We start from the raw sequence: 18,422 nt of genomic DNA, 5'->3' as shown, positions 1-18,422 counted from the left end.
GTGTTACCGTTGTTAAATGATCTTTTATATTTCGAATTACCACCATTTATTTGAGCCTGTATTATGTTGGGTGTTATGCGGAATACAAAAATGAATCAGAAACATTTTTGCATTTCAGGAGCTGAGAACCTAGTAGAAGAGATAGTGGTGCCTAGTACATATTTGGTGAATAAATCAATGAACAGATTTAATGACTGTAAAAGAAGTTTGTGTAAAGATTATCAGTCTACCACCATCGCATGCTAGGAAGCCTTCCCGGTATCCTGTAACACATAGGAAAACATGACGACGTGATGTTGTTATACCGTTTTAACTAAGAGTATGTGGCCACATTTGAAATATTTTCTTGATGCATTGAGTTCTTTTTAAAGTGCATATTGAAAAAGCATTGATACAGTTTTTTTCTTTTTACAGTATCTTATTTTTTATTTTATTTTATTTTTTTGAGATGGAGTTTCGCTCTTGTCACTCAGGCTTGAGTGCAAAGGTGCAATCTTGGCTCACTGCAACTTCTGCTTCCTGGGTTCAGGTGATTCTCCTGCCTCAGCCTCTTGAGTAGCTGGGACTACACACATGCACCGCCATGTCCAGCTAATTTTGTGTTTTTAGTAAAGATGGGGTTTCACCGTGTTGCCAGGCTAGTCTCAGGTGATCTCCTGACCTCAGTGATCCGCCCACCTCAGCCTCCCAAAGTGCCAGGATTACAGGCGTGAGCTACTGTGCCTGGCCTGTAATATCTTATTTTATAGTCTCTAGTTGAATTTCTTATATGGAAATTGAAAAAGTTTTATTTAAAATTGAATACTTCTTCATGAATTATTTTTATTAGTATTGTAGATAGCAAGTAGTTTGAGCATTTGACCAAAATCATATTTTGTAATTGTTTCATAGAACAGATGGCTGTGGAAGAATATTGTTTATTGGGTTATAGTTCTTAATGATATTTATTTGTCAGAATCCTTATAGATACATTAACTTATAAATATATCATGGGTTGAATGACATTGTGACTGTCTTACGTAAGTTATAAATTACCAGTCCAACACTAGAGTTGATATTGGCTGCATGGCAATGACAGGTAATGTTGCTTAGCTGAGGCTCTCTCTGAGAAAGTCCTGAATGTTTTACTGTAGAATCAAACTGACAGTAGCTTTCATTGAGCTTTCTATCTTTCACTCTGCAATCCTGATTTAATTACTAGTTTCTTTAAGTGTCATGGCAACAGACTACAAGATAAAATGAGATTGTATGATTTAGGCAAACATTTTCAATGAAATCTTTAAGTGTCAGTGTACGTATTGTTCAGTTGTTATCAAAATAGCCTTTGGGTTACATCTCCTTTCTAAATATTTAAGATAGCAAGTTAGTAACTTGCAAATTGTGTGATTTGAAAGTGGCATTTTTCAAAGATTATTAACAAGGTTGATCTATCTCCTCCAACGATGCTTGCAAACACACACACATACCTGGGGTTGCTTGCATTCCCTCTATTAGTTGAAATTTTGGTTTGGCAACACGTGAAATGCTGCCATGTTTCCCAGAAGATGCTCAAAGAGTACTTGTTATCATTAGCCAGGAACCTCCTCTCATTCTCTTTTTCTGTTTGTGACCTTAGCTCAGCTGGCATTTGGTGGCAGTATAGGTCATGGATTTTGGATTACTCCCTCTATTCACCCTCACATGTCCAAAATGGAACAGAGGCCAGGAAGAAATAAATCTATCATTCTTTTGTTATCCTTCACCTTTGGAGAGGTAGAGGTCATAGGATTAAGTGTAGAAAGTAAAAATAAGGAATGCAGCATTCATACCATGCTACTTCCTGTGACATACATCATTGTAGACAAGACATTTAAATTTGCTTGTCTTTAGTCTGTACTATGGAAATTACATCTTTATTTTATGATGCAACGTGAAGAATATATGAAAAGCAGATTTAACTGTTGTGTAATTGCATTTTATAGTCATATCTTTAAATGAACTCTACTGTCAAAATATTTAAATCTTCAAGATTTTAGGTGCTAAATAAGGGTATAATTTTACTTTTCATAGTTTTGGTCATACTTTCTACCTGTATAAAATTTGAATTGTTTTCTACCTAGCATTGTCAATATAATCTTAATTATATATAGGCATTGGATGTTTTAAAATATGGTTTTTTATAACTGACAGCTTTCTGCCTTTGGCTGTGCAAGAATGATTATAATATTTGTGCCCTTGCTTCTGATCGGGAGTTGAATAAAAAAATTATTTTTCATATTATTTTAAATAGGGATTGTGATCTAATCCCTTGAAAATCAGCTTGCTGTCTCTGAATTATCAGTTGATCAGAGTTTTTTTTTTTTTTTTTGAGACGGAGTTTCACTCTTGTTACCCAGGCTGGAGTGCAATGGCGCGATCTTGGCTCACCGCAACCTCCGCCTCCCGGGTTCAGGCAATTCTCCTGCCTCAACCTCTTGAGTAGCTGGGATTACAGGCACGCACCACCATGCCCAGCTAATTTTTTGTATTTTTAGTAGAGACGGGGTTTCACCGTGTTGACCAGGATGGTCTCGATCTCTTGACCTCGTGATCCACCCGCCTCGGCCTCCCAAAGTGCTGGGATTACAGGCTTGAGCCACCGCGCCCGGCCTGATCAGAGTTTTAAAACTTGTTATTCGTATCACAAACAGAATAAAAGTATTTGATTAACAAAGATTACTGTTCCAGATTCATGCTGCATGATTGATGAACCTATTTCCTTTTCCACATTTGATTTTTTGTTTGTAGAATAATTTTTATTTGTGCTTTTTGTGCCTAATTTTGTAGTACCAACAAACTGGAAATGAATGAAGTTTCAAAAGAATTATATATTGAAAATTGGGAACCACAAAAATAATCAGATATTTATGGTTTAGTTCATATGTACTAGGCATTGTGGTAGGTGCTTGATGATCAATTTTGCAGTGTAAAGTAGTTTTGGATTTATTCTTTCTTTCTGAATCTTAACTTGAATGATTTACAGGGAAAAATTCAATACTACTGATTTTTTTTTTTTTTTTTGAGACAGTGTCTTACCCTGTTACCCAGGCTGGAGTACAGAGGTACGTGCCATCACGGCTCACTGCAGCCTGGACTTCCCGGCTTAGGTGATCCTCCCACCTTAGCCTCCTGGGTAGCTGGGACTATAGGCATGCACTACCACACATGGTCAGTTGTTTTATTTTTTTTATAGAGATGGAGTTTCACTGTGTTGCCCAGGCTGGTCTTGAATTCCTAGGCTCATACCATCTGCCTGCCGCAGCCTCCCAAAGTGTTGATATTACAAGCCACCACTCCTGGCTGCTAATTTGTTTTTATACTTTCTTTTGTGTTATTAAACTCATTTTTATTTAATGTGTAGGATATAGTAGTTATCAAATAAGTGGCAGCTTTTACCATATTGAGATTGTTAATTTAACTTAGTTGAACACTAGAGGGACTGCAGAGTAATCACTGAAGTTTGAATTCAGTAGCATGTTAGTTGAGATTGCTTTGCTTAAAAAGGCGGAACCACACATTTTTTCCCCCAACTTTGTAGTTTTCATAAGACTAAGTATTATGCCTAAAATTTTACCTGGTATCTTATTTGGTTAATTAATTCTCAGGTTAGTAGACCATATGTAAAATTTAACCTCTGCCACTGTAGGTATACCAAAGCAAAAAATTTTTGTTTATGGTCCCCCTTTTATTGTTGAGATGGAGTCTTGCTGTTTCCCAGGCTGGAGTGCAGTGGCACAATCTCTGCTCACTGCAACCTCCGGCTCCCAGGATCAAGCAATTCTCCTGCCTCCCAAGTAACTGGGATTACAAGCATGTACCACCATGCTTGGCAAATTTTTGTATTTTTAGTAGAGATTGGGTTTCACTGTATTGGCCAGGCTGCTCTTGAACTCCTGACCTGAAGTGATCCACCCACCTTGGCCTCCCGTAGTGTTGGGATTACAGGTGTGAGCCACCACGTCTGCCCTATGGCTTCTTTTAAAATCCAGTGTGTGTGTTTTGATGGTCTAAGAAAAGTAGGAATCTGGAAGTTGGCTGTATAAATAATAGTTTTCTCTTGGAAATCTCTGAGTAAAAGGCAATAGGGTTTAGAAGAAATAAATACTAATCGAAATAGTAATTCAGATTATTATTTTATGCACATTTTAATTGATGCCATAATTACTTGATATATGTTTTTTGAAAAGATTAGTTTATAATGGCACTAGCAGCTTAAGCTAGTCTGTTACAGCTTTAATTAATATACATAGTGTTACAGACAGTTTTGCTATTCCATTTTAAAAACTGGCAGTTGAACTTAATTTGGTAAGAACTTCTTTAAAAATGGCTTTTGGCATTAAAAGCTTGAACACTTTCTAAATAGGACTTTAGTTCAATTTTGACGTTTTACTATCAAAATAATTTAGTTTGGAATTTCTGTATATTTTAAATTACATTTAAATTAATATGTATACAATAATGACTGCTTCTGAAAGTTAGGTTTGATGGTTATCTAGGGATTTTACTGTCCACACTGTGGACATAAACAATGAATTAATCTTTATATTTACATCTCTTTGTAAAGAAATCTTAAAAATCACTTAGATTAATAAAATGAATGAATTGAATATAGATGTCTTTATTTTCTTCAGAAATAAATTTATTTTTATATTGATAATACTGATCTAGCTTTAGTTAAAATACTGGGATACTGATGAAAATAGGCATCTGCCTTTCTTTACCTTTAACAGTATGCTAGTTAGAGATTTTAATATGTGGAAAATATATACTAATAACATGATATAATTGAAATTTAGTTCTTTATGAGTATCTTCCTCCTTATTTCACTTTGCTTGATTAGATGTTCATAAAATTCACTAAGTTAAAAAATAAGTCTAGTTATGTACAGAAAAAGAAAGTTTAAAAAGCTTATCTCTTTATTATTGACATTTAGCTTCCAATTTTTTTTTTTGAGCTGACTAGAATCATGTATGTAATTGGCTTTTTTACCTTGACACTTTTTATTCTAACTTGTAAGAATTATGGGATAGGCTGGGCGTGGTGGCTCACATCCATAATCCCAGCACTTTGGGAGGCTGAGGTGGGCAGATCACTTGAGGGTCAGGAGTTTCAGACCATCCTGAGCAACATGGTGAAATCATGTCTCTACAAAAAATACAAAAAAAAAAAATTAGCCAAGTGTGGTGACACATGCCTGTAATTCCAGTTGCTGGGTGGCTGAGGCTTGAGGATCACTTGAGACCAGGAGACAGAGGCTGCAGTGAGCCGAGATTACATCACTGCGCTCTAGCCTGGGCAACAGAGCAAGACCCTGTCTCAAACAAACAAATAACCCAGCACTAGAATATTTTACTGCTTGTCTTAAATGCTTTGCTTAATGCTGATAAGCCCTCCTATTAAATTAAAGATTTTGTGTTGGGTTATTTGGGGAAGAAAATTTGAAATTAGAGAGCCTTTTACAACTTCTTTATTTTTTTCTCAAAAGTTTGGTGTTAGTGTTAAAAAAAAAATAGGCTGGTGTTTTAAGTATGAAACTTTTTCCTGAAGACCAAATTCCTGGAAAATGCCAAAAAGTACATAGAGTACTGAAGTGAGTTTCAGAGGTAGGGTAAAGAGATGTTTGATATAAAAAGCATGCCTTTGTTGTAAATGTTGGCTGGTTGACATAATTGTTGGCATTGCAGGAATCTTTGAGTGTCCATTATTTTCAACAGAGTTAAAAACTGACCTTGACTTTGTTTTATTTAGAAGGAGTGGGCAGTAATTGCCATTGTGTTAAATATTAGATTTGAAGGTTATTGGATATTCTGGAGAGCTATAAAAATCCCATTTTATTAATTATCTTTTATTCTGTGTTTTGGCTTTTGCAGAAAATACTATTTGAAGTAAACTTGATCATTGAATGCCTCTGGGTTAAAAAAATTACATAGTTTTGGAAATGACTAAAGTTTAATTAGAGAAGGGCTGATTAGATAGTTATGCTATTGAATGTCTATGTTATTGAATCTCTTACACTTGGAGGAGGAGGGGAAGTGTAAAATTAAATCCAACAAGCATGTGTTGAGTGCTAGACAACTATGTTTGTGCTGGGAAAGACGTGGTCACTAACTTCCAGGAGATTGAGGTGTGTAACTAGTTCCTCATTTTTTTTTTTTTTTTTTTTCTTTTTTGAGAAGGAGTTTCGCTCTTGTTACCCAGGCTGGAGTGCAATGGCTTGATCTCGGCTCACCGCAGCCTCCGTCTCCTGGGTTCAGGCAATTCTCCTGCCTCAGCCTCCTGAGTAGCTGGGATTACAGGCACGCGCCACCATGCCCGGCTGATTTTTTGTATTTTTAGTAGAGTCGGGGTTTCACCATGTTGACCAGGATGGTCTCGATCTCTTGACCTTGTGATCCACCCACCTCGGCCTCCCAAAGTGCTGGGTTTACAGGCGTGAGCCACTGCGCCTGGCCCTAGTTGCTCATTTTTAATTTTTTCAAAATGCATTTTGAATTTAAGGTACCTTATTTTGGTATAATTCTGAGGATGCTTATGAGGTTTTAGTGGGTTCTCTTTACTCTTGCTGTGTGTTTTTGTTTATTCAATTATCAGATATTACTGCACTTCAAATAAGGACCAGATAATGTGTTAGGTATTGGGCATTCACAGTTGAACTGTGTCACTCAGCTCTTCCATCTCACAGACTTTATACTTTAATGGGACAGTTAGATAAGTAAGCAGGAAGGTACAATCCTGCATGATAAATGCTGTGATAGGGGAAGTACTTCTCTGTTCATGTTTTTGCCTTTTTCAAGTTTTTGTTCCTGCTGCAACATCAGCAGTTTGTTTCTCCAGTTTAAAATGTTTAGCCAATTTTTTTGACCTTTGTAAGATGTCATCATTTTGAGATGATAGATGAGCTAGACATGAACTGTTTTTGTGGATGTGGGAGGAGGCTGATAGGACTTTACTAATCTTGTCTGAAACTAAAAGGAATGTAGTTATGGCGCAAGATAGCCAAATTTGCAGACCTGAAATACAGTTTAAAAAATGTGCTTAGTGGTTTATCTCTGCCAGCTTCCCAAGATTAAGTTTTGCCATGCTGCACCCTTGAATACCACCAGATAGTTGCTTATAAAAAACTTGACTTTGCTGACATTGGGCTTCTGTTTCATTCCCTCATAGGTTGTTATCTTCATCAGGGTGGGTGGGTGCTCAGGCACCCTCTTGGTCATGCTCATGTGTCACGCTGCCTGTCTTTTTTAGGCAAAGGGCACTGTCACAGGAGAGAGCACACATTCTAGCACAATTGAGTTGGGGTCTTCAGTTAATATTCTAGCAAAGTAAAGGGAAAAACTTCCAAATTATCACCAAAGCATTAAAAATGTCAGAGTATTTAGCAGAACATTAAAAAATAGAACGGCAAAGTGTTAAAACTTTTTCTTTCTTGAGGACGACAGTAGATATTTCCTTAAAGTTTTCCGTCCTTAGTAACTTTGCTGCCATATATCACTGTGGAGTATTTTATACATTGATATGGGATTTGCTTGCTAGTCAGATACATCTTTGTTGGAGATGTTCAGTGTTAAATCATATACAATAATATCATATTAGTCTTTGCTACAATAACTATTTTTCAAACCACCAAATTTCTCTTGAGGAGCTGAATCCCCTACATAGAATAGAATATTTGTGAATATGGAACACAGGAAAGTGGATTTAATAACCCACATGGCTTTATGCTTCTTACATTGATCAGTACAGTGACCTTTTACAGTTTTTCCTCGAGCAGTCAGTACGTGTTTAAACTAAACTTGGTGTTCTCTGGGAGCAGCCAGCACCGTGGCTTTTACTTTTTCCAACCGCTATTGGACCTTTGTATAGCTTTCTTCTAGAAGCATCTCTCTTCCCTTCTTTCTTGAGCCAAGCATTGATTCTTGGAAGTTTAGATGCTAGTAGGAGTGATGAATATCAGAAACAGGATGTACTACACTTGTAGTAGGCACCGTAATAGATAGAGCTATAGATAAAGTCCTCTGGGAACTGGAAAGAGTAGAGGTGACCTATACATACCAGGATTAAGCAAGTCTTATGGAAGAAGTAGCATTAAAAATAATGCTTCAGGCTGGGTGTGGTGGCTCATGCCTGTAATCCCAGCCAAGGCAGGAGGATCAGTTGCTCCCAGAAGTTTGAGACCAGCCTGGGTAACACAGTGAGACCCTGTCTCAAACAAACAAACAAGCAAGCAAACAAACAAATAAACGGTGAGACCCCATCTCTGAATGAATGAATGAATGAATGAATGCATGCATGCATGCGTGCATGCTCCAGAGAGTAAATTAGGACATGCCGGTTTTAGGGGCAGGAGAGAGGAAAGATAGTTTAGTAAAAGTGTAGTTACAAGGGCAGAGATGGCGCATAGAAGTATAGGTCATAGCTAGAATTTCAGCTTGTCTGTCGAGAAGTTGTAATAAAGAGAAGAGAAAGAAAAAAGTTTGAAAAGGTGGCTTAAATCAGATCATGGGGGACCCTGAATACTGGGTTAATACATTACCACCATTCATTAGACCATTAGCGCATCTCTTGAGAGTCTTGAGGAGAGAATTAGGTGAACAGTTTGGAGGATTAATCTGGGCTGCAATATGTTACATAAATTGGGGGCAGAAATATTGATGGTAAGGAGAGTATTGAGAGGTGGTTCCATCATTCTTGGGAAGATGCAGTGAGGACCATTAAATTGGTGTTTTGTGTATTTTTAATCACATCTGGTGTTTTGATCCTTAAATATTGAACTTTTGTGTGAAAGGAGAGCTTTAATTTATTGGTATTAAAATGAATCAACTTCAGTGTAGGGAAAGGGGCTGGCATTAATTTTGGCTGTTAAACATGCTTTTTTCTAGATACTGTGCTAGGCATTATAGATCTAAAAGTAAGGAAGATAGGATTCCAGCACTTCAGGTTTTTTTTTTTTTTTTTTTTGAGACGGAGTTTCGCTCTTGTTACCCAGGCTGGAGTGCAATGGCGCGATCTCGGCTCACCGCAACCTCCGCCTCCCGGGTTCAGGCCATTCTCCTGCCCCAGCCTCCTGAGTCGCTGGGATTACAGGCACGCGCCACCATGCCCAGCTAATTTTTTGTATTTTTAGTAGAGACGGGGTTTCACCATGTTGACCAGGATGGTCTCGATCTCTTGACCTCGTGATCCACCCGCCTCGGCCTCCCACAGTGCTGGGATTACAAGCTTGAGCCACCACGCCCGGCCGCACTTCAGGTTTTTATGTTTTAGCACAATAGGAGATACTGAATTGGAATCTTAGTAATTTCACATGTTCAGAGCTTATAGGATATCTGCTATAAGAGGGGCAGTTTAAGAGGATGTTTGATGCTGGAAGGATGGATAGGAACCATATTGTGTCAGACTTCTTTGGCTTAATTCCTTAGACAATGGACAAAGCCTTTGAAGGTTCTATGGAATATGTGGTAACAGATTTCTCCAACACTTCTGAGAAAAATAGGATGTAATATGGCTTTGTCACTTAAGGAAACAAGGAATGTTCACTTAGAGTTAGTATTGATTGTCATTTAGACTACTTCATTTGTGGGTGAAAAAAGCACAAAGATCATACTATGTTATGCTGTATTATTGATAATAACTAAAGCAAAAATAAGATATTTTAAACTACCAACTCCAAATAACAAACCTCTTTATTGAAACATTTACAAGGTATTAACCTACTGTTAGTTTAATTTATGCATATATAATGATACTCATTGGAATTTTAATGCAGATTTTGATAATTTGTAAATTTAAGGGTGCCTTGAACATTAGGATATATTAGTTGGTAGTAGTGATGTGAGACCAGCTTGATAGGCTTACATTCTTAAATAGGGTGGCCTGAATTTAGTTTATCACTCCAATAAAAGTGTGTGTCTGTGAGGCAACAAAAATTATTATGTTTGAGAATTTTTTTTGCAATAAAATAGTTCAGAACTAACCAAATACATTTGTTGGCCATATAGGTAGAAGGTTTTCAGTTACAGTATGAACTGTACTGTTTTTTGCTTCTGAGCATGTTGAGTGAAGTGATTTTGAGCTGTCATTCTTACTCCTGTCTGAGTTGTTTAAAGGAGATTAAGAGAAAGAAGCTGTTAGTGAAAAATTATATTTTCCTTAAATTTTGCTGGTGAATAGCAGGAAATTTTGGTATTGTATATATTTCACCCAAATTTGGGATGAATATATAAATATAGTGTTGAAATTTTGATTTTGTGTTTGATTAGGTTCTTGGTTTATATTTTGAAAATACCAGATTCAGCCTCACATCTTTGAAATAGATGTTCTGAAGCTTTTAAATTCTTTTCATCTAAGGGAAGAGAGAAAGTTTCTTAGAAAAGAATTCCAGTTTCACTAAATGGCTCTTGACTTCAGTAACTGAGTTACTGCATAACAAGATGAGTCAGATGGTCCAAGAAGCAGTTCAGAGTTTCTGTTACCATGACTGTAACATATAGGTAGAGGAATATTCTCTTTTATAGTTATTGTTTAACCCAAGTTGTTGATTAAAAAGTGAAAAGTTTTCGAACTTTGCATCCAATGGATTTATTTATATTACTAAGGAATCCTATACTTATTTACTGTAACTTTTTTTTTTTTTTTTTTTTTTTGAGACGGAGTTTCGCTCTTGTTACCCAGGCTGGAGTGCAATGGCGCGATCTCGGCTCACCGCAACCTCCGCCTCCTGGGTTCAGGCAATTCTCCTGCCTCAGCCTCCTGAGTAGCTGGGATTACAGGCACGTGCCACCATGCCCAGCTAATTTTTTGTATTTTTAGTAGAGACAGGGTTTCACCATGTTGACCAAGATGGTCTCGATCTCTTGACCTCGTGATCCACCCGCCTCTGCCTCCCAAAGTGCTGGGATTACAGGCTTGAGCCACCGTGCCCGGCTTTTTTTTTTTTAAGTGAAAGCAAAGCAAATTTATTAGAGCCCCAGAGTACAGGAAAATGGCTGCACCATAGACAGAGCAGGGCTACCCCATAGGCAGAGTAGTTGTGACTTAATTGTACTTTTAAAGATACTTCACAGTTTTCTCAAGGGGTGCTTGTGTGTGTGTTTGTGTTTTCAGGGAAATCTATACAAGGTGGATGCAACGCTGTGTTTGCTAGGTATGAACTTTAAATTCTGGGCTGAAGAGCAAAGCTTTCAGAAAGCATTTCTCAGCTTTTTCTAACTGGTAGCTCAATAATTCTCTATACGGTTTATACCCCTGGAAATAAAAGGATTCCATATTTGGTAGTGATCAGTATGTGTAGGTAAATTAGAAGCCTCAGATTTAGGAACTGGGGAGAATAAATTACAAAGTTGTAAAAATAAAAAAGCTTTTGCTGGGTGTGGTGGCTCACGCCTGTAATCCCAGCACCTTGGGAGGCTGAAGTGAGAGTTCACCTGCGGCCAGGATTTTGAGACCAGCCTGACCAACATAGTGAAACCCTGTCTCTACTAAAAATACAAAGTTAGCTGGGCGTGGCGGCACTTGCTTATAATTTCAGCTACTTGTCAGGCTGAGGCAGGGGAATTGCTTGAATTGGGAGGTGGAGGTTACAGTGAGCTGAGATTGCGCGATTGCATTCTACCCTAGGCAACAAGAGTAAAACTCCATCTCAAAAAAAAAAAAAAAAAAAAAAAAAAAAGAGCTTTTGCACTCTGGAAGAAACTTGCAAATAATTTTAGTAGTATTATTTTTTACTTCAAAACATATGCCCCTCTATACTTGCTTTTGTCTTTGATTTGCAAGCAATTCAAAGGTAAAAATTCCTGGTTTGATTTTATGTACCTGGGAGATCCCTCCTTCCTTCTTGTTTTCCCTCCTCCTCTTTCTTGGCCACCTTGTCTCCCCATTCCTTCCCACTCCCTTCCTCCTCCCTCCCTGTGAGAGGGAGTTGGTGGAGAAAGAAGCCTTGGCTTATTGGAAGAGTGTGGGAGATGGAGTTTAAATTGTAAAAGTTCATCAAGCGATGCAAATTCGGAGCAATAGGCTTTATGCTTCATTTATAAGTGGCTTTTCTTCCAGGTAGACTTTTTAGATGCTAGTATTGAGACTGTAATTGACAGTAGTAGTTTTGTTTTCTTTTTAGGCTAGCTATCTGATTGCCATAGTAGCATCCAAGAAGATGGCAGCATGTCAGGGAGTTGCCTTGAGCATGACTCTCCCCTTTCTGAGATTGTACTTGGATTTTTTAGTTTCAGAAGAAAGATGATGATGTATGTTGTAATGCTGTGTCATTTCTTTGGTGGTTCTGTTGTCAGTAAGGACTACATATATTTAGGAATCACTTTGGTTATTAAGAGTGAATGTATTTGATTTTGTTTTCTATGCAATGTGCTTTACTCAGGATGTAGGTTAAGGTTTTGTTTTGTTATGTGAGCTGCAGGAGATGAACTTTTAATACCATATTAGGTTGGAGATGCATATTTTATTTAACTCGTTCCATATGTTCAGTATTTATGGAATAATTTTAACTAAGTGAAATTGGGCTTAAAAAATCTTTCTAGTAGAAAGGGCTTGTTTATAAGAAATAATGTCGTAGTATACTAAGCTGAAAATAAAATTGTGGGATTGAATTCTGTGATGCTGAGAAGATTTGTTGATTTCATGTGAATCTTTTATTCTTGAGTTACTTTTATTCAAATAGGAAAATAATATCAACCCTTACCATTTATGAAAATTAACTTGTCATTATTAAATAGTTCACATTTAATCTCATGGGTTTGTTTCTAAGAGGATATTATAAGCTAACAAAATTTTAATTACAAAAGTATATCGTAAGTTCTCAATGTTGTCAGTAGGTTCTTGGAAACTGACTTTAAATGAAATGGCATACAGCAGGTCCTTGAATAACATCCTTTCCTTCAGTGTTGTTCTATTGTAATATTGATGAGGGAAAAAAGCCTGGTTTTGTTAAATATTATTTCACTTAACGTTGCAGTTTTCAAAAACCTATCAACAATATTAAGTGAGGACTTACTGTAATATGATTATCTGGTGGATTTGGTTTTCTCGGAAAGTAATGTTATATATGTAGTTTAATAAATATTTCAAAAAATTTTTTCATTATTTCAACTTATTTTTAATAGTTATTCATTAAACTGCAATACTATGTGCCTACTCTCACATTGCTTTACAGTCTTAGTAATATGTCACAATGCTATTAGAAAGTGCTGCCCAGCAGAGACCTATCTAACAAAAGTGTTAAATGAAATGGCATCTAGCTAGGATTGAAATGATACAAGCAGGAGTATACTTAAGAAGGAGACACCTTTATCAAGGTAGAGAGAGGTATTTGGGTCTTGTGATGAGTCATGGCTTTTATTTGTAAAGAAGTTTAAGCAAAATCTTTGAACTTTCTAGGTTTATTTTTCCATCCTCTTCTTTTGTCACTTACATTTATCTTGCATATTATAAAAGTTATTTCTGACTCCCAAATTCATCTGCCCTAAAGTATAAATCAGGCAGTTTCAGGCTATACCTTTTAGCATTTAGAAGCTTTGTAGGCTGATAATTGGAGATGCCCTTGAAGAAAGGTTTGTGTTGTTTGTTTTCTCTTGAGTTCATGCCTCTCTAAGGCAGAATCAGCCACCTTTCTGTCTTAAAGGCACATTTTTTTTTTCCCCCCCAGCAAAAGTGCCTTCAGTAATAAAATATCAGGACTTTGACTCTCAAGTTGCACTATTCAGTATGGTAGCCACTTATCACATGTGGGTATTTAAATTAATTAAAGTTAAATAAAATGAATAATTCAGATCCCTGGGGTCAGAACACATTTCAGATGCTCAATAGCTGCATATGGCTAGAGGCTGCCCTGTTGGACACTGCTGGTCTAGGTTTCAGCGATGGTTGGAAAGGTCCGAAAGGCCATTTTGGGCACCATCTTAAGGAAGAGGCACGAAAGGTATTCTAACAGAGGACCATTGAGCAGGAATGCAGTGGGAAGTTTTTTTCTGCTGGCTAGAGGCATAATTAGACTGTCAGAAAGTTTCACTAGATTTCTTCATAGTCCTTTCTTCCCTCTCTTCGTCTGCTTTCTTCCTCTTTGATATGGTGGTAAATTTATTCATTGTGATTGGAAACTAGTTCTGTTGATTTTTGTAGGCTTTTCAAGTTGATAGCTTCAGGTGGGAAACCACGAGGGTGCTTTTCAGCATCTCCTGATGAGCTTTCATTTATAAATGCTGCTCCACTTTCATTAGCTTTATTTAGAAGTTTCTTTATTCATTATTCCAGTTTACTATTTACATTTTCCCTAAACCCAGGCAGCCTTTGTGGAGGCTTTTTTTTTTTTTTGGAAACGTTTCTGCTTTTGGATTTTAGAATTCTTGATTGTTTTTGTGTAGTGTATTTGTACGATCAATGTTAAGTGCTATACAGATTGTACGCATTTTCCCTGAAGGATGTGTGGTTGGATGTTAGGGCTCTCTGATACCACTATAGAAATATATGTATATGTTGGTTACTTTCTAAGGTTGTTTTTGGGCTGATTTTTTTTTTTTTCTTTCAAATTTTAGGGAGGTGTTAAAAAGAATGCTTAGGAGGTACCATATAGTCCATGAAATAAGGCAGTTCATCCAACAAACATTTATTAAATGCTCTCGGAGGTTTGAGAAAAGTAACAGTATTATGCATACCATTTGCTTAGTGATTTTTCTGATTTAGGAATGTAATTGTGGCAACATTTCAAAGCAGTTGACTTTCTTGAATGTAGTTGCAGACCCAGATGTACAATCCAATTTATACTCTATCCTGCAATGATTTCACAGAAGATTTGGATCCTCTAAATACAGGTTAGACAATATCTGTATATTATTGTAGTGATTAGAAATCATTTCAAGGTGCCTCTTCTAACAAACCATTAAGACTTTTTCGAATAGTCCTGCCTGCCCCTTCCCACATGTTGTATCTCATGTCATATGTAAGTTACAATGGGAAGGGAGGGCAGCTGAATTGTTTTTTCTTAAATGGGCTTAGTTTGTGGCAATTGACTGCCCAAAACATTGGAAAAATTTAGGGGAGTCTAGGCGCGATGGCTCGGGCCTGTAATCCCAGCACTTTGAGAGGCTAAGGTGGGCGCATCATAAGGTCGAGACCAGCCTGACCAACATGGTGAAACTCTGTTCTACTAAAAATACAAAAATTAGCTGGGCGTGGTAGCGCACGCCTATAGTCCTAGCTACTGGGTGGAGGGGGGGCTGAGGGAGGAGAATCACTTGAACCCAGGAGGCAGAGGTTGCAGTGAGCTGAGATCGCACCACTGCACTCCAGCCTGGCGACAGAGCAAGACTACGTCTCAAAAAAAAAAAAAAAAAAATTAGGGGAGAAATGGTTAACTTTTTTAGAACTTTTAGAAGACTATTTCAGGAGGAGGGCTAATGTTGGTTAAGCCATGGTTAAATCTTGAATCCTAACTTATTCTAGGTTAGGACCACTTGGAAGAATAAGGTAAGATAGAGTAGAGTAGGACCACTTGGAAGTCCTCTGGGCTTTAACCAAAGTTTGAGGATTCATTTGAGGTAGTATCATCTTGACTGATTTTTGCTTTGGGACTTCCAAGTAGTTCTGAAACAGATCTCACTGTGGTAGGAGGTTGACCACTCCCTCAGCATTTGGTAGGAAGCAATAAGGAATAATAGGGAAAATACTTAGGAAGGAAAGCATAGAAAAGGATAGATGGGTTAGAATATATAAACTGAGTGAAGAGCCATGATTTTTGAGGCATTATTTCAGAGAAGCGTGGGATGGTAATGGTTACTGGGTCAAGGCATCAGAAAGAGCCAGAGATTGAAAATGTGGCACAGCTGTAATAGTCATCTATTTTAAAAATCAAAGGCATGAAGGGATATATACTCTGGCACATGTGATTTTTCTGGATATAATTTAAAGATATTTCCTCAGTGTGGCTTTAGGGTTCTCATTTAATCCAGAGTGGAACTTCTTTAAGGATGTTGAATACTGAGGTACACCTCCTTGGTTTATAGTTTTTCCTTAGGAAGCAAACTTCAAAGCTAGCTCTGTCTGTAATATACTTGCAACATTTAAAGTCCACAGTTAATGGTACCTAAACTGTTGGCAATTTAAAAAACCATTAGGCTCTGAGCACGCCTCATAATCATTGTTGATTTTTGCATAGGTGCATTTTATTTCATCAAAATATATTTATAAAGATGTATCAATTGGAATGCATAAATGAAGACTTGGTGGGGGGCTTTAAGATTGCCATTTTTTACATCATACTTTCAGTCAGGTAATACTATTTCCTTTTTATCCTGATGCTTTATTTTTTCTTAGAGTAAGGGTCTCGCCATGTCACCCTGGCTGGAGTACAGTGGCAGTTAGAGCTCACTGTGACCCCTCAAACTCTGGAGTTTAAGTGATCCTCACGTCTTAGCCTCTGAAGTAGAAAGGACCACAGGTGTGTGCCACCATGCATGGCTAATTAAAGAAATGTTTTTTGGTAGAGACAGGGTCTTGCTATGTTTCTCAGGCTAGTTTTGAACTCCCAGCCTCAAGCAGTGCTCCTGCCTCAGCCCCCCAAAGTGTTGGGATTATAGCCACTGTGCCCAGCCAGATGCTTTTTTCTTTATATAGGATATTGGATTAGTTTTTTCCTCTTTCAGCTGCGATTAGAACAGTTGAATTCATATTGAGATGAGAGGCATGATTTGAATAGCATTTGAAGAAAGGTTCTCAGAGAAATGTATTTATATTAACTTTCTCCTATGGGGTGATAGTTAACTTTCTCCAGGGATGACCTGTGAATTTCTATTTTTGAATATTATCATGAACCCATGGATTTAAACGTACTGTGTTTCAATCTATTGCAGTTGTTTTCCTTCTTTTTTTAAATTTTTTTTTTTGGGGGGCGGGGGGAGATGGAGTTTCGCTCCTGTTGCCCAAGCTGGAGCGCAGTGGTGCGATCTTGGCCCACTGCAACCTCCACCTCCAGGCTTCAAGCGATTCTCCTGCCTCAGCCTCCCAAGTAGCCGGGATTACAGGCATGAGCCACCACACCTGGCTAATTTTTTGTATTTTTAGTAGCAACAGTGTTTTACCCTGTTAGCCAGGCTGGTCTTGAACTCCTGACCTCAGGTGACCCACCCACCTTGGCATCCCAAAGTGCTGGGATTACTGGTGTGATCCACCACACCTGGCCTGTTATCCTTCTTGATGTTTAAATTTTCCTATCTTTGTGTAGTGGAAACCTATTCAAAGTGACCTCTGAGTAGTTTTGAAATGACTCTAACTAGTCACTGATACCCTCCTTGCTTTTTGGTGTGACAACATGTTCCTGCCTTATCTTAAACATCTTATGCTCCAGCTTCAAAATTAGCTGTTTTGCCAAGGAATTGTGGTTCCTTTAATTGGGGCATGTTGGAGACCACAGTCTGAGCACCGAGGATTCTTGTTGCTACTAACTTAGTCATTCTTTTTAGGTCTTTTCACTGAACAGACCTAGAAACATGTCTTTTTCCTCCCCCTTTTTTAAAAACATGAAGTACATAGTAATTAACTGATACACTTGGCAATTCAGGTTCAGGACTATAACGTTTTTACTTAATATCATACTTATATCTGTCTGTATCCTCTTTTTCCCATGCCCAAATTGCTGGTTCTCAACATAATTTTTTATTTGCTTTAATCCCATGGTATAACTATAGCACTCTTAGAATAATAACACTTCATCAATATTACTAGTGCTTTGCTAACTCTTTATTGTTGTCTGTTACTGAAATACAGCAATGTATCGTTTAATAACAGGGATACCTTCTTAGAAATGCCTCTTTAGGTGATGTGTGAACAACAGTTTTCTTATACAAACACACACGGTATAGCCTACTATATACATCTCGGCTTTATGTAGCTCCTAGGCTACAGCATGTTACTGTACTCAGTTATGTAGGCAAGTGTAACACAATGGTAAGTATTTGTTTATCTGAACATACCTAAACATAGAAAAAGTCAGGAGTGGTGACTCACAGCTGTAATCCCAGCACTTTGGGAGGGTGAGGCAGGAGAATCATGTCAGCCCAGGATTTTGAGACCAATCTGGGCAACATAGGGCGACCCCATCTCTATAAAAAATTGTAATTAAAAAAAAAAAAAAAAAAAGCCGGGCGCGGTGGCTCACGCCTGTAATCCCAGCACTTTGGGAGGCCGAGGCGGGTGGATCACGAGGTCAAGAGATCGAGACCATCCTGGTCAACATGGTGAAACCCCGTCTCTATTAAAAATACAAAAAATTAGCTGGGCATGGTGGCACGTGCCTGTAATCCCAGCTACTCAGGAGGCTGAGGCAGGAGAATTGCCTGAACCCAGGAGGCGGAGGTTGCGGTGAGCCGAGATCGCGCCATTGCACTCCAGCCTGGGTAACAAGA

At 37.9% G+C, this 18,422-nt stretch overlaps 1 protein-coding gene and 2 long non-coding RNA genes across 5 annotated transcripts in view; 2 read left to right on the top strand and 1 right to left on the bottom strand.

Annotated features, from left to right (window-relative positions):
• The window catches only part of MED13L (mediator complex subunit 13L), a 309,612-nt gene that overhangs the window by 52,929 nt on the left and 238,261 nt on the right, over positions 1-18,422 (top strand). The window lies entirely within an intron of this gene.
• Positions 2,595-17,351, bottom strand: LOC116556608. Its single transcript, XR_004271085.1, has 3 exons — positions 17,264-17,351; positions 17,190-17,194; positions 2,595-2,628 (listed from the first exon to the last, which is right to left on the bottom strand). It is a non-coding gene; the product is annotated as an uncharacterized LOC116556608 (long non-coding RNA).
• Positions 6,428-10,659, top strand: LOC116556584. The gene is made up of 2 exons (XR_004271079.1): positions 6,428-8,955; positions 9,268-10,659. It is a non-coding gene; the product is annotated as an uncharacterized LOC116556584 (long non-coding RNA).

Source organism: Sapajus apella, unplaced genomic scaffold, assembly GCF_009761245.1.
Source record: "Sapajus apella isolate SASKATOON/1434 unplaced genomic scaffold, GSC_monkey_1.0 scaffold2, whole genome shotgun sequence".
Classification (NCBI taxonomy): Eukaryota; Metazoa; Chordata; class Mammalia; order Primates; family Cebidae; genus Sapajus; species Sapajus apella.
Note: the sequence above shows the minus strand (reverse complement) of the source record. Positions and strands in the feature narration are given on the sequence as shown.